Source organism: Nomia melanderi, chromosome 10 (genome assembly GCF_051020985.1).
Source record: "Nomia melanderi isolate GNS246 chromosome 10, iyNomMela1, whole genome shotgun sequence".
Taxonomy (NCBI): Eukaryota; Metazoa; Arthropoda; class Insecta; order Hymenoptera; family Halictidae; genus Nomia; species Nomia melanderi.
Window position 1 is genome coordinate 13,277,388 of NC_135008.1, and position 14,854 is coordinate 13,292,241.

A 14,854-nucleotide genomic window follows, 5' to 3' on the forward strand; every position below is an offset into this window, starting at 1 on the left:
CTTATAGACGATCATTTAAACGGACTAGTGGTAGCTAATCCCAAAAGAGCTTGTGCAGATTCAGCTGAGAAGCTCCGGATTTCTCACAATAGCGTACAAAATCACCCATGTAAGGTAATAAGAAATAAAAGCATGTTGAATCGATACCTCATAAATAGTCTGGATATTATACGAAGTTCAGTAATATTATGTTTATTACGTTCGTAAATCCGCTTAATGAAATACAACGATATGTGAATCTTGTATGTAACAACAAAAGGGTATTACGATAAGTGGATGCAAATGAATCTTCTTCATTTATGTCGAAATCTTTGCTTACATCGTTTATTTGCTTTATTTTAAAACAAATTAATGTTTCCTTGTGTCGACGCCTAAGGAAGAAATCAATTGTTAAACAGATACTTATAAATTAGTACATTGAAAATATGATAGACAAGTATAATTATATTTATATTTCATTTTAAAAAATGTTGTACCATTGCTTGACGAGTAGATAGAGATTGATTTAACTAATAAAAATAAATGTCATGATTATTAATGAGAAAGGAACTCTGATGAGCACAGTTATGGAAGAGATTGTAAGAAGAAAGATTAATCTATCACAGTTTTTTAAGAGAATAAGAACACTACAATAGAATGACACAGTAATGAATTAAAAGTTGTTTACCGGAAATTAAAAGAACAGCAACCGTCGCCGGTTAGTAGAGAGTCTCATTTTTCTGTGTAATAATGGCCAACTGGACGTCGCAAACACGTTCTTACAAAAATGGCACCAGTTTCGTATCAAAGTTCAACTTCACCTCCTATATTCCAGGTCTATCCCCAACTGACTTCCACTTTCTTCGTCCATTGAACAATTTCCTGGGAGAGAAATGGTTTCGAAAATAAGAGGACATCAAGAACGTTTTCCAGCAGTTTACTATTGCTCGGGACACGGATTTTTATCAACATGAAATAAATGTGTTTATTCCGTCATGTAAAAAATATTCGAGCGAGGTTAGAATAAAACTGCTGAATCTTTTAGCGTTGAGAATGTTATCCTCTTTTTCATTTGGATAGTAATGTCAGTAGTAATGTTTGAGTAATTTATCATATTCCAAATTATTAAAATATAAAATATACACTGCTGGTCGAAAGTTTAGGGCCATATGTCGATTAACATTTAACCCTTTGCACTCGAGAGGTGACTTTCAGCCACTATTTGATTTAATACTATTAAACACTTTTATTCGACATTAGTTATTTTACAAATTATAATTGTTTCCGATTAAACATGTAAAATATTAAATATATTACATATTAAACATGTAATATATTTAATTAAATATTATAAATAAAATTTTATATAACGTGTTACTATGTGAAACATTGAAGTAATATAGCTTTTGTTCATTAATTCATGTGTGAGTTATAATTAAATTAGTTTCAAAACACTTCGTCTATAACTCATTAGAAATTGTGGAATATTTCTAATGAAAAACTTTCGAGTGCAAATGGTTAACACGTTGACTGCCACGGACTTCCAAATTAATTGAAAACAATTACGATTTATAAGATAACTAATATCGAATAAAAATGTTTAATAGTGTACATAACTACGTAATAGTATAATGTAAGAATCGTGATGCAAATAATTAATAATTGTTTCTGTTTAACTTTGTTACGAAAGAATAGAAGTGATATATGAAACATATTAAATTTTCAGTAACAGTGTTTTAAACCTTTTTTACTTAAAATGACGCAAAGAAACACTTTATGTAAAAAAAAAAACGCAGGCTTTCTTTAAAAGAAAGTGCAATTACACTTTGCAACTGCATTGATACATTTATGAAAAATCTAGAATTGTAGTGTGGTAGTGCCTGTCAAATAGTGCAAAGATTTATCATTTTTTAACTTTAATAGGAAACAGAATTATAACCTGTCCCACTTACTAAATATGCCTTACATATGTAAATAATTTCAAGTATGTGTTATCAAACATGCAATTGATCTCAAGTGCTTAACGTCCCAAATATCATCTTACCCATTGAGATAAATTCTTCGCGTAGGACTCACTCAACTTCAACGTAAATCAATATTTTTACTTAAAAATATATTCCTCATTTTTTAAATACATATTACTGAATCTAAAAACCTTAGATCCACTACGTTCAATAGTTCTTTACAAAAAGAATCTTAAAAATCCACTTTCTGTTCGACTGCCACGATTGAAACGAGCCATCCGAGCATCGCCACACGCTTCAATCCTCCCGAAACGTTTAAAAACCGAAAAATAGAAAATATTCATTAGCCTTTCGAACATTTCACCTTCGACGCCCTCGATCCTGCGGCGGATTTGTCAATTTCAGTATCATTATTCCCACTTTTCCGCAGCACTACAACCATTGGAAAATCAAATTTCCGAATTGCACTCGCGGGTTCACTCGAAGCGCGCGCTCGTTGGAAAAATCAACTGCACACGGTTTCACATCGGGCGGCGGAGGCGGCGGGAATACGTTCCACGGTTCCCAGCGAGCCGAGGAAAAATGTTAAATGACCTCAAACAGAGGCGGGGGAGCGTGAAGAGGCGGGGCGGGCGGAAAACCGAATTTTCGAGCCGTAGAGACGGCTGAAAGCGGGCACGGCCGCGATGCAAATATTTCTAAGTGTTTGAACGGCGTGATAAGTAAAACTAAATCGGATTACACGGAAGCATTCGCAAATGTTAGCCGGCCGGCGACGACGACCTGAATTCCGTAACTAACATCGCATGTAACGCGACGTCATTTATACCCCGATCCAGGGGCGAGATAAATATCGCTGTAAACGTCGGATCTGTCTGGCGATACTGTGATTTAATTAAAATCTTTATTAATTACACGTTTCACGGAACGATCCCGCGCGCGGTATTATTTTCGTATCGCGTGATCTTCCGGCTGTCCGACGGTGTGGAGTATTCGGATGGAATCTCCGTTTCGCCCGTTTCACGAACGGAACGGAGAACCGTCATTTTACAGAACCATTGCTTCAAGTTTTACGGTTCGGACAAACGGAAACCGATCGCGTACAATAATCCATGATATAAGGGGAAAAAATATGCAGGGAGAAGAGAAGGAGAAATGAAAACGGGACTCGGAATTTTCTTAGCTCACATCGGAGCGGAACTGCGTTTCGGCTTTCGTTGGAATTCAATTATTGAGGGTATAAAGATTCCGCGGAGCGAGACTGTTTACGTAATTGTTGCAGCACGTTCACGGGAGAAGAGTAAGAAGATGGAGAAGAAGAGAAGGAAGAAGAAGAAGAAAAGGCGCAATTGTGTTTAAAAGCAGCTAGATATTCGTGAGCGCGCAAGAAGGGTTGTAAAGCCATATGACAGAATATAATAGCATTCAATGGGAGAGTATCGTTCGTTGTACAAAAGGCTTTTGTTATGAAGCTGCATACTCCCCAGTTTTTCCAGATTTTTCCTCGAGATTTATTCGTTTCGATTGTGCACCGCACCAGAAAACCGTACGCACTGATTCTTCGCTACGATATTCATGCATTCCCCTTCGAAGTAATTTTCTTCGTACGTCATCTCTACCCTCGCATCGCATTGAATCGCGTTCAGTCATCTGCCACAAAGAAATCGTATCCCCGTGAAATATGGAATCATTGAAACACGATTGCACAAACGATCGCGTTACCGTTATGACCGAGAAATATTTATAATTAATTTCCTGTCATGTCTGGGACGGTATCGACCGGGCTAAATCGACGCGGCAACGGTCCCGACGAATTTTTACCGTGAGCCTTTGTTTCGTTGCTTTTTTTTTGTTTTTTTAGTTTTATTCTTTCTGAATACACCGCAAACCGGCCGATTCGTGATGCATATATATTTCGTTCGATCTGATCGAATAATTAAACACGCGGACCACGGGTATCGCTATTTTTCTACGTCGCGTCGGTTAAACAAAACGGAGCTTTGCGAAACTTCGGATTGAAATCACAGCCGATCTCATTTGTCATGCGGCTATATATTTTTTTTTCTCTTTCCCTATGAAATTTCGCGGGGCTTTTTTTTAAATAAAAACTGAATAACAATTTTGCCAAATCTGATTAACGCGTTGACTGGCGTGCCAGTACCCGTGATTGCCTCTACGCTGTGACAACGTTTCGAAATCCAATCTACCGTGAATTGCATGTCAAATTCGGTGTATTCCATTTTTTTTTGTCACTCCGCAGGAAAAGGGTGTCCTTTGCTCTTGAAACGCGTGAAGTCAATCAGAGCATAATTTTTCACGGAAATCCAGATCGTGAATAACGTGACTCCGCAATGGAAAAATATAGAAAAACATAGTGAAACACACTGAAATACAGTGACAAGGGAATTTCACTTCAGATCAATGCAATTACTATCTACCTTCAATCCGATAAATTTAATGTAGTTTAACCCCTTGAAGATTTCAAATAGAATTTAACAAACATAAATATTATTCAATTTGTTTGAATGCAAATTGCATATTATTCCTCTGTAACCAATGATTATACCTTAGAGCACACGTTGATGTAGAATAAGACTAGAATTTTCTCTCATTTTCAATAAATTATTAATAATAAAGTAGCTAGATTGGTCGTAGTTCAGAAATAAATCCTAGGTCAACGGGTTAAATACAAATGTTTAGTTCACACAATGTACATATATTTACATAAACGCAAGTATCAAGCCTATACATACATATACGTTCTTGTCCAATTTTTTACATATTTAATCGACGTATACCAGTACATAGCAAACGAATCTTCAACCAATTCTTCATTAAGACTTCATCTTCCATACAGATTAATATCCTGTCCAAAGCATCCTACACAGTAAGCTACATCAAACATACATACGTCACCACGGACTCTCCAATTAGCCAAATTTGAACAGTCCTCACTATTACAAGTATCAAACAATTCCGCCGCAATAATACTAATATATCGCGGGATAATATCAAGAAAATTAACAGCCCGGATTAGTCTGAGCCGACAATGAGGATCTTAACACCGTGAATCGATCCCCGGAAGTAAATCCCTGGAAAGCTAGACCGTCAGTTGCTTCAACATTGAGTTAATTACGCAGCAAATACAAAATTAACCGCATCGCGTGAAGTTCCAGTACTGTTAATGTAGGTCATGATGCTGGCGCTGGCAATAATTCAGCCCGATTGTGAGTTATGCCACGTATAAAATCATCGCAATCGCGTTATGGCAGGCGTGCGCTCGGGCTCGCGTTCCCCGTGTCACGGTAAACAGTTTAGCAATAATAACTTTCGCGTCCAAGTAGCGGTGTAACGGCAATAATTTCCTTGTTCAAACTTCTCGCGCGCGTCACAGCGTGGCTGCATTGTGCCCGCGTGAAACGAGAGTCACAGGATAACGGGAGGCGCGCGCTCGCGCGGGCGCAGCCGTCAGAGCGGAACGTAATGACAGATCGATATGCGTCTCAACTAAATCCAATCTGTTTCGGCATCAGTATCCTCCGGCACTTCAATTTCGATTCCAGTCTAAACGTTGCCCGGTTTGTACTGGCACGTGTAAAGCGGCCCGGTACACGCTGGGAACGCGGAACTTCTGCACACACCGAGGCCCCGTGTACCGACTTGTTTGCGTCCGTGCATAAACAGCCGAAACACGCTATGTATTTGTGTTACACCGATGTTGAACGGCGCACGGTCTAACGGGGAGATACAGGGTGACAGGGAGGAATGGCCGGCTTAAATCATTATTGAACGTCATCAAAATCTTCCTCTGCCCTATCGGTGGTCACGCTGATCTTTGATATGAATTTGACCACAAATCAATGATGGAATTTGATTTGACCTTTCGCATGGGTTGGCAGAAATATGAAGGGTGCCAGAAAGTAACGTCGTCTCGGTCTGATGTTTGTCGAATCAATGTTGCAAGCTTCGAGTGAATCATATTGATGATCTATTAACGCTGAAATAACCTAAAACATTGTCCATACAAACTGACTATCATTGTCATTTAAACAGAATGTGTCCAGATAATGTTATGAAGGAGCATATCCCATATTGTATACTGTATGAATTTCGTAAAGAAAACTGCTACTAATGCATCGAACAATTTTAATAGTGTTTATCCGGAAGTCCTAAGTATTTGGAAGTGTCAATAATGGTCCACGAAATTTCGGAAGAGAGACTTTTATCTAGAAGATGATGAGGGACCATGAAGATCGTTTCTTCGTGAAAACGGCAAGTTGAAAGCTATAGTTGAAAAAGATCCGTATTTGATAATTGAAGAGATTGCAGAAATGCTTGGTATATCGTAGTCTACAGTACAAGAACACTTTCACTGTATGGCGATACAGGAATGGATTTCACATGTCCAACTTCAGAATCAAATATTCGTGCGAATAAAGTGTTGTATACATGGTGGAATTTATAGGAAGTTATTCATTTTGAACCCTTAAACCCTGCGAATACTGTCACTGCCAACCTTCATTGCGAACAACTAACGCTCCCAAGCAGAGCGGTTGCAAAGAAACGTCCTGTTATGGTTAACAGAAAGGGTATCGTGCTGCAGTATAACAATGCAAGGCTACGCATTGCAAAACTCACGCAGCAAAAGATCAGAGAATTTGACTGGGAAACTTTGGCACACCCGATACACTCTCATGACTTAGCCCCATCCGATTTTCAAATATTTAGATCTCTACAGCATTTTTCAGATGGTAGATAATTTTCCAATTATAAAGATACCAAAAATGAAACACAAAAGTATCGTATTGAAAAATCAGGAAATATTTATAAAAAGGGTATACAAAAACTCATTTTTAAATAGCAAAATGTCGCAGACAACGACGGCGACTGTCTCATTGATTCAATGTTTCATGTACAATTTATAAAATTTAAATAAACTTTGTATTTAAGAAACGACATTACTTTCCGGTACCTCTAATAAATCGAAGGCTAAGGGTACATTTATTTTATTTTGGGGAACGTGGAATTGTAGCTTCTGAATGGTGATTTTTATTTATGTGTGCTTGGTTTATGACTGTATGTGGACGGAATGCGTCACTTAGAGATTAGGATTTAATGTATTTGTATTGATTTTCTGTAGTAATGTTTGGGTGGGGTATTTAATAGCAGAACTGTCGAAGTTAATCATTTTAGATATTTTAGTCTGTAATTATGGAAAATTTATAGACGTCTATATAAGGATTTATTAAATGTATTGTTTAGTTTAGTATTAATAAATAGGTTCTTTTACGTTTATAAAATTAAATTGTGACAGTCTTAATGTTCGATAACTTTTGGTATGGATATATTTCGATTAGGAAAGTATTTTTAGATAATAAAGAGTAGTTTTGAGTAATGTTTATGTGTTTAAAAAGTATGAATTTAAAAATAATAATTTATTTTTTGATTGTGTTCTTTTTTTTATAAAACATGCCAACGTTGTTTTGCAGGAAAAAATCTAGTACATTCCGTATACATAGGCTTCACTTCATAAACTCCGCTATCTCAGATTAGTCCTTTTAATAAAGTTTATTAGTAGTTCAGCGAATGGTTTTTGTAGCCTTAAATTTACTCGCACAAACTGAAAACGGTGTGTTAGGCGACTACAATTCAACGCATTAACTTGTTTTTATACAAAGTGCATACAGAATGACGGTAAATTTGGGAAAGAAGTTAATTCATGTGAAAAAGTGAGATAAAGTAGTAGGATAAAATTCGTCGGACAATGTGCCTGATACTTAAACTTACCGTTTCTGCTTCTCCTAATTAAGAAAAATCTCAGAAAATTGTCAGTGCTAACTGACCTGGATCTTTAGGACCATGAACCACCTCCAGTTTTAACACTCTCCTCATCACTGAGTTTCAAACGTAATGCTCAATTTTTATTGACTTTACACAGAATGTTAAAGTTTGAAAATATTGAACCGTTGATATTTGCTTCCATTGCATACGATGATTAGATTCATAGAATATTTAATATCGAAAAGAATTTTTTTTCCCCCTTTTCTCTGCAATAGTTTTTAGTAAAAGTAACTTTTTTCTTTGATTTCTAGAAACATTCAAGTGTGCATGAAAAAATTTTTATGCTGATTTTTCATTACCTATCAGGCAAAAATTAAAAATAGAAAAACAAGTGTATATGAAACAACTTTTTAGTTCTTAACCTTTTAATTCACAGTGGCGTTGCTTTAGAACTATATATTTTAATATCAGTAAAATACGAACCAGTGGGCTAGTCGCAAAGTATAACATCAATATAATAATCACCTTTTTTTACAGTTAGAACAGCATTTTTTAAAAAAATATTTATTTTAAAAAATGGTAAGTGAGTTAACGTATATTGTGTAAACAAATGCATTTCTTTAAAAGTTTTTATTTGCGACCTAAAGGGGTGATTATTTCGAAAACGAAACCAAAATTTTAAGATATTTACCTTTATAATTCTTTGATTTTTTTAATCTTAAATTTTTTTTAGTTTATTATCAAATAATTTCTGTACACTAATTTCTCACTAGTAGTTCACTATTCCTCATGAAGAACAAAATAGACCTACTTAATATCTTTAAGATTGTTCTTGAAGTCATTGAAAATAGTCGAAAACAAAGGACATAGTTGAATGAAGTGCAACGAAATAGTCTTTGCCGCAACAGTGCAGTTTCATTTAGAAGAGTACAGATGTAACTCTACATTTCAATGGGGATTGACTGGTGACCTCCAGCAGAGGGTTAGTGTTCTACGTATCATCAGGGGTAGAGGTAGAACAGGGAAACAGTGGGTGTAGAACGAAGGGAAATAATTGAGACAGAGTGGGGGGACTAACGAAGACTGAGTGAGGCAAGAACCATAAACTCCAGGTACTATTTTGGACAACGACGGCCTATATCAAGGTTTTACCTCTTGTCTTTGCATAAACTTGTGAGCACGTACTCCTCGTTTATGCCGATGACAAACGGGCTTGTCGGTTGCAAGAACATTTGACTTCCCCAAATTTAATGGCAGATCTGTACGTGTAATTAGACTGTTTGCATTTACGGAAATGAAAATTGTTTAGTTATAATTGACATTAATATTAATCAATATGTTACACTTCTTAACTTATTAAATTCAAAATGCACTAGATACTAATTACAACTTGTTTTTTCACTTGTTTTTGTTGCAATTAAAAAATTCACTGAGATTTAATTGAATCTCTAATATACTTTATTCACACGAATATAACATTTTTAATGTTTTAAGCATTTTAGAGACTAATTAAAGGCATTTCATTTTCTTCGGAAATTATTAATGACACCATTAGAGGAAATTGTGTCTAATATTATTTAGAAGTCGACAAATCCTATTAATAATATGTTAATAGACTTTAATTATACGTTTCGATTAAATTAATCTACCATCTTCAACCAGAATGTTCTTCTATCGGTCCCTTTAATTCTTTTTCCGTACCATTTCATTTTATGTTAATGGCATAATTTATTCCAGCATCATTTATTATTTGCGTACTGATGTCCTCAAATTCGTGATTCCGAATGCCTTTCGACTCGCATCCGTTTCGAGCCGTGTATTTGGAGTTTCAGTGGTTGGCTTAACCATGTCTCAGTGGTTAAGTGATCGACGCCATCTGCTATGCCAGCTAGTTTGACACGGATGTTCAACGTTAACGATTAATTGCGATCGAGTGAAGAAATAGATCGTTTGTCAGTCATCACGAATGATTGGATGTCGAAGAGAGATCGAAATTAAGAGGAGATATGGAAGCAATTAGTATCTGCAATCGGGTTTCATCTGTTTCCCACGTTATTCGTATTGCATTGCGCGTTGAAATGAAAGCAAATAAAAGAACGGGAAAAAATGGTCCGTTCTCTCCGATCGTTTTACAAAATTCAGTAAAAAATTCTTTTAATACCGCGAATTCATACGCATTTGTTCATCACTTCGTTAAATAGCTCTCGATAAAAAGGAAAACAAAACAAAACAAAACGCAACATTTCTTCTCTATAAATATTCCATAGAACCGGATCAACTATTTCTTTATTAATTCGAAAACTGTTGTGACATTTTAAATGACACGTACCTACGCGTCGACTAATTTATTAAATATCGCGAAACTGACGTGTCAACATAATTGAGAGCACCGTGCGTAATGCAGAATTAACTTAAAGTGTTATACCCGTTAATTTGATTAAGCTCCGTCTCTAGAGCATGATAACGCTGATTAAAATTATTATTTAAACACGAAATATTAGCATAACTGGGAGGAAATATCGTTTCGATTCCAGCTGTATTTCACTTCGTTGAACAACAGCAATTAAATTACGTTTCAATATTTTGTGAATTTCTGTCTCGCGTTTCGCGATCGTCGCGTTGGTAGTTTGATCAGTCTCCATTTTTTCCCTCTTTCTTCCTCTTCTTTCTGTTTTTTTTTTCAAATGTATGCACCCTCGTGGCGCGAGGAACGAGTTCAATGTTAGCATAACGCCGTGACGAGCGGCGGGGATGGTAGTTGGCAAGATATACGTGGGATTAGACCATTTCGACGGTAAGCTCGTCGTCCAGCAATCAGATGTTCCGTTCTCACGCTCCAATCGCTAATCGCTCTCGTACTAATAGCGGAAAGCACTTCAACCCCTACTTTTAACCCTCGCTGTGAAAATGAATCTAAAAAGAACCTTTTAGCGCCCATTTCACGAAGCTGTGTTGTCGGGTACTTTCAACGAAAATCACATTCAGATGGTGCCCACTTTTTTTTATCGCCCACCGAAATTTTCTTCTCATTTTTCCTTATTTACGGTTCGAAATTACGCGCAATAAAATATTGAAAATTGTATCGTCGAACAATTTTCGCTGTAGGTTTCATATTCCTTGTAAAAGTCGTATTTGTTCGATGCGTTGCTATGTACTTTGTTTAAACGTTTAATTAATTGGTTGTAACAAGAAGACAAACGTATTTTAAGGGTTTACATTGAACACACCTCCGTTTAATGAGCAAACAGCGTGATAATGTGAAATTACGTTTGCCAGAGCTCGTTGCGAGTAATGCCTACTGGTTAGAGGTGTTTCAGTTTTTTAAGCTTAACTTTGAAAATTCGTACTGATGAAAAATGGAAAGTAACAACAGAAGAAGGTAAACTGGTGATCCAGTAATTCAACAGGATAAATATCTCACCTATTGACATAACGATATCTTCAGAAACAATTACTGAAACTGTTAATTACTCTTTTCTAAATCAATACAATTGTTCGTAGCCGCTTAAATTTATTAAATTCTGTTATTCGAATTTCCAACCAACCGTACATAGTATTTTTTTCAACGATTCTCGCCTACTTTGTATTATATATATAAAAATTTAATTTACCTTGTATTCACCAAAGACGAATCAGAATTGAATTGTGATGGTATCCGTGTGCGTTAGTACAACAATGGTTTCATTGCAATCAACGATTCGCATTTCATGAATTTCTCTTTTCATGCGTTCGCTTGTGTTTTCGCGAATCCTTCCAATTTCCAGACCCATCGGGCAACCCATAAACAATTCCGATTATCACCCGTTTGTGTACACGTGTGCACGTATGCATGCATTAAAATGGCGGTGTTCACGGGGCACTATGTTCTTTTCGCGGAGATCTTGTTAAACTGATAACAACTTTAATAACAATACCGTCGCGGGGCGGGAGGGTCGCGTATAATATACGTACATCGAAATGCATGCAAACTCGAGTGGAATACAAATCAGACGGCAAGAGGTTCGGCATAAAGTTTAAGAAGTTTGTCTCCCTGAATAAATAGCTTGTCGAGTGTCGCGGGGGACGTGAATAAATGCAGCACGACTAAGACGTTATTGCTTCTCGCTGAATACACGGCGTTGCATAAATTACCAAGTTGTAACAACGTAAAAACTCCGGATTGCACATTGACGTCCATGCAAAGTGTCATAAAAAAGGCGTCGTTGTTTATTTTTGCGAACCACAATTTGCACGTCGTTATACAACTTCCAATACAGGACATACCAAAACATGTGAAGATGAAAGTGAATGTAAGCTGTGAAGGTAACAATAATAATGACAATAAGTAAGTCAAAGATGCAATAATTGAAGGAAATAAATATGACGCGATAGAAATGCACTTGAATTATGTTTCCGGAAAGGCTTTGTATAAATTTCAATGATTATTAAATAATTTACAAATTGTAAAAGAATTACAATTAAACTATTAGAAATATTTTTCATGGTTTCACCAATATATTTGAAGACTCTAGATATTGTTTTCTCTCGTTGATACAAGGAAAACGTGTATATAATTGGAAAACAAGATGAACGTATAAAAATAAAGTCATGTCATCACAGTCGTGTATTTTCAGTCATTCTATACGAGAAGATAATTTGCGTATTAAAATTAATTCAAAATAACGTTTAACGACAGTATTGTTTCTCGATGAGCACGCGGAATAACGTAAGGTTGGAAAGTAACCGGAACAGTATAAATATTCAATATTTTAATATTATTAATTTATGGCATAAAAATACAGCGAGATTATAATACGAGCGAACAATCGGAGAGGGAACGCACATTCCAATAAATTGCTCGCAGCGAATTTAACATCGTGTACGTTGAACGTTTCACCGGGACAGCCTTATATCTCATTGAATTATTAAAGAGTGCGCGACTATTTTCGTATTTGATAGAAAAATTGCAGCACGAGTTGCATGGCGCGTCGAGCGATTACGTTTTATAAAAAATTTCACACGACCCACTAAGCGTCCCTCTTTTTTTTGTTGCTACTACCCGGCAAACGATATGTAAAAACGAAGCAGTCCACGGAAAGGGTTGTTTATTCATATATCCAAAAATGCTAAGAAACAGAGAAAAAGGAATGATTTTTGTACCGCGATGAATCCTTCGTGACGGTAGCGGATTTTTCATTACGGTTTAATTTATAACAGTGATAATGCTCTTTGGGGTGCAGTTTACAAAGTTTCAAGCTTCTTCTTTCTCGTCTCCTCTTAAAGGCCTTTTCATTAAACACCGCGTGCGTGTTACACAAGTTTTTCTTGACGTAAGCGGGATTAAATATGTAGATAAAGAACTGGGACTGAAGTTTTTACATCGCTTGTGACGCAATTTCACGTTCTTTTATTCATTACTAGTAGAACACGAGGAAAATCTTTTACATTTCATTCAGTGAACTTAACAAATACAATGCATTTCTCTTTAAATCTACGTTTGTTTAAAGAACAATAAGAATCGAGTATGTGATTATTTTGAAGTACAGAGACGTAATTTATTAATATTGTACTTATTAATATCAATTTAGTATTAAAAATTTATAAACAATTAAAATAACTGTAATATCTAGAGCAACACGCTTTATTCGGACCATGCCGCGTGAAGACTGCCGTCGCAGGACGGCTACAAAATATGTCTCTGTGGACAACAAATGAAACACGCGCCGGTCGCGGGCGCGTCGGTCCACCATACATTGTATACATGTGAATATCCTACAATAACCAACAAATTCAATGATATATCTCTAATAACAAAACGAAAACAATTAAGATGATTGACAATTTGTGAAAAAAATAGAAGGGTGATTCTATTTTTAAAACCGTACGAAAACGGTACCATGACCTTTTCCGTTTAAAATCTCATTCTCGAGGAAATCCAGTTCGAAGATGTTCATCCAAATCTGATTTTCTCAGAAACGGGTCAAATAAAAAATCCCATCCTAAGGTTAAGAATCATCTCTCTTCGTCCACAAAAACCAAAACCATTTCACCACTTATTGTCAGAGGATAACCGTATATACAACACAAATCGACTAAAAACCAAAAGACGACGCCACAAAGTAAAACTCGGTACTACGTAGACGCCAATCAATAAACAACTTCGTATAATGAAACCAAGACTGCAGAAGCACAACCGGGCAGATGATAATTATAGAGTGTCGCTTAATTATTCAATCAAAATTCAAAGCTGCGCGCGAAACGAACGGGCACAGAGTCGAATGTTATTAGCAAAGACGTGCAACATGTATTTCTTAACCGCTCGCTGGAAACAGGTCAAAGGTATGCAAATCGGGTGTTTCCTCAAAACACGTAAACCGGATGGCTCGAACTTGCTGAAAATCTCTGCCGCGACATTTTCCATTCTCCGTTCTCCTTTTTCCTCCGGGCGTCTTCTTTTTCCAGGCCATATTCGCGCGGCCACAGTCGCCACGGTGTTTCTTTTATAACCGAGCGAAAGGGAGCCTCTTTATGTGGTTTTTTTTTCGTTAGATAGCGCGGCAACTTCGTCAAGATAGACGATCCGTTCGTGAGGCCTTTTCCGCTGTGGCTAGAGAAAGACGGAGGGGTGGAGCAGATAAAGAGAGAGAAAAAAAGAAGGACGGTCGGGGAAAAAAATAAAGGAGAGAAAGAGATAAGAATCCCTCTCACGGAGCGGAGTATCCCGGCGAATCGACCCTTATCGTTTCGCGAATGGCCACGTGATCGAATTTACCCGAGATTGAAGCCGAGCGGGCACGGTCGTACGAGACTTCCGGTAATCCACTTTCCCTTAAACCGCAGCCACCCTTAAAGCAGGATGAATGGTTAGCGCGGAGAAACCAGAACCCCGAAGTAAATTCTCGAGTGTGCACCGCGGATTAGCTTTCGCACTAACTACTTGTATTACAGGGAACAGTCCCGACGAAAATTGGAATATATTCCCCCCGTTCTGCCTGGCTCGTTTGACACGGCTGAATATTCTATTTTGACTTAGCGACGGTGAGCCCACACAAACAACCGGTCCCCCGCTTTTCCGCCGATTAACTCCTTGCTCTATGATTTATTTCTGAACTCTGATCGATACAACTACTTCGTTGTTAATCATTTATCGG

The 14,854-nt window shown here is 36.9% G+C and overlaps 1 long non-coding RNA gene across 1 annotated transcript; it reads right to left on the bottom strand.

The window, feature by feature from the left end:
• Nucleotides 1-260: 260 nt before the first annotated feature.
• LOC116428768 (uncharacterized) lies at nt 261-11,715 on the bottom strand. The gene is made up of 3 exons (XR_004235344.1): nt 11,336-11,715; nt 668-861; nt 261-371 (listed from the first exon to the last, which is right to left on the bottom strand). It is a non-coding gene; the product is annotated as an uncharacterized LOC116428768 (long non-coding RNA).
• Nucleotides 11,716-14,854: the final 3,139 nt, after the last annotated feature.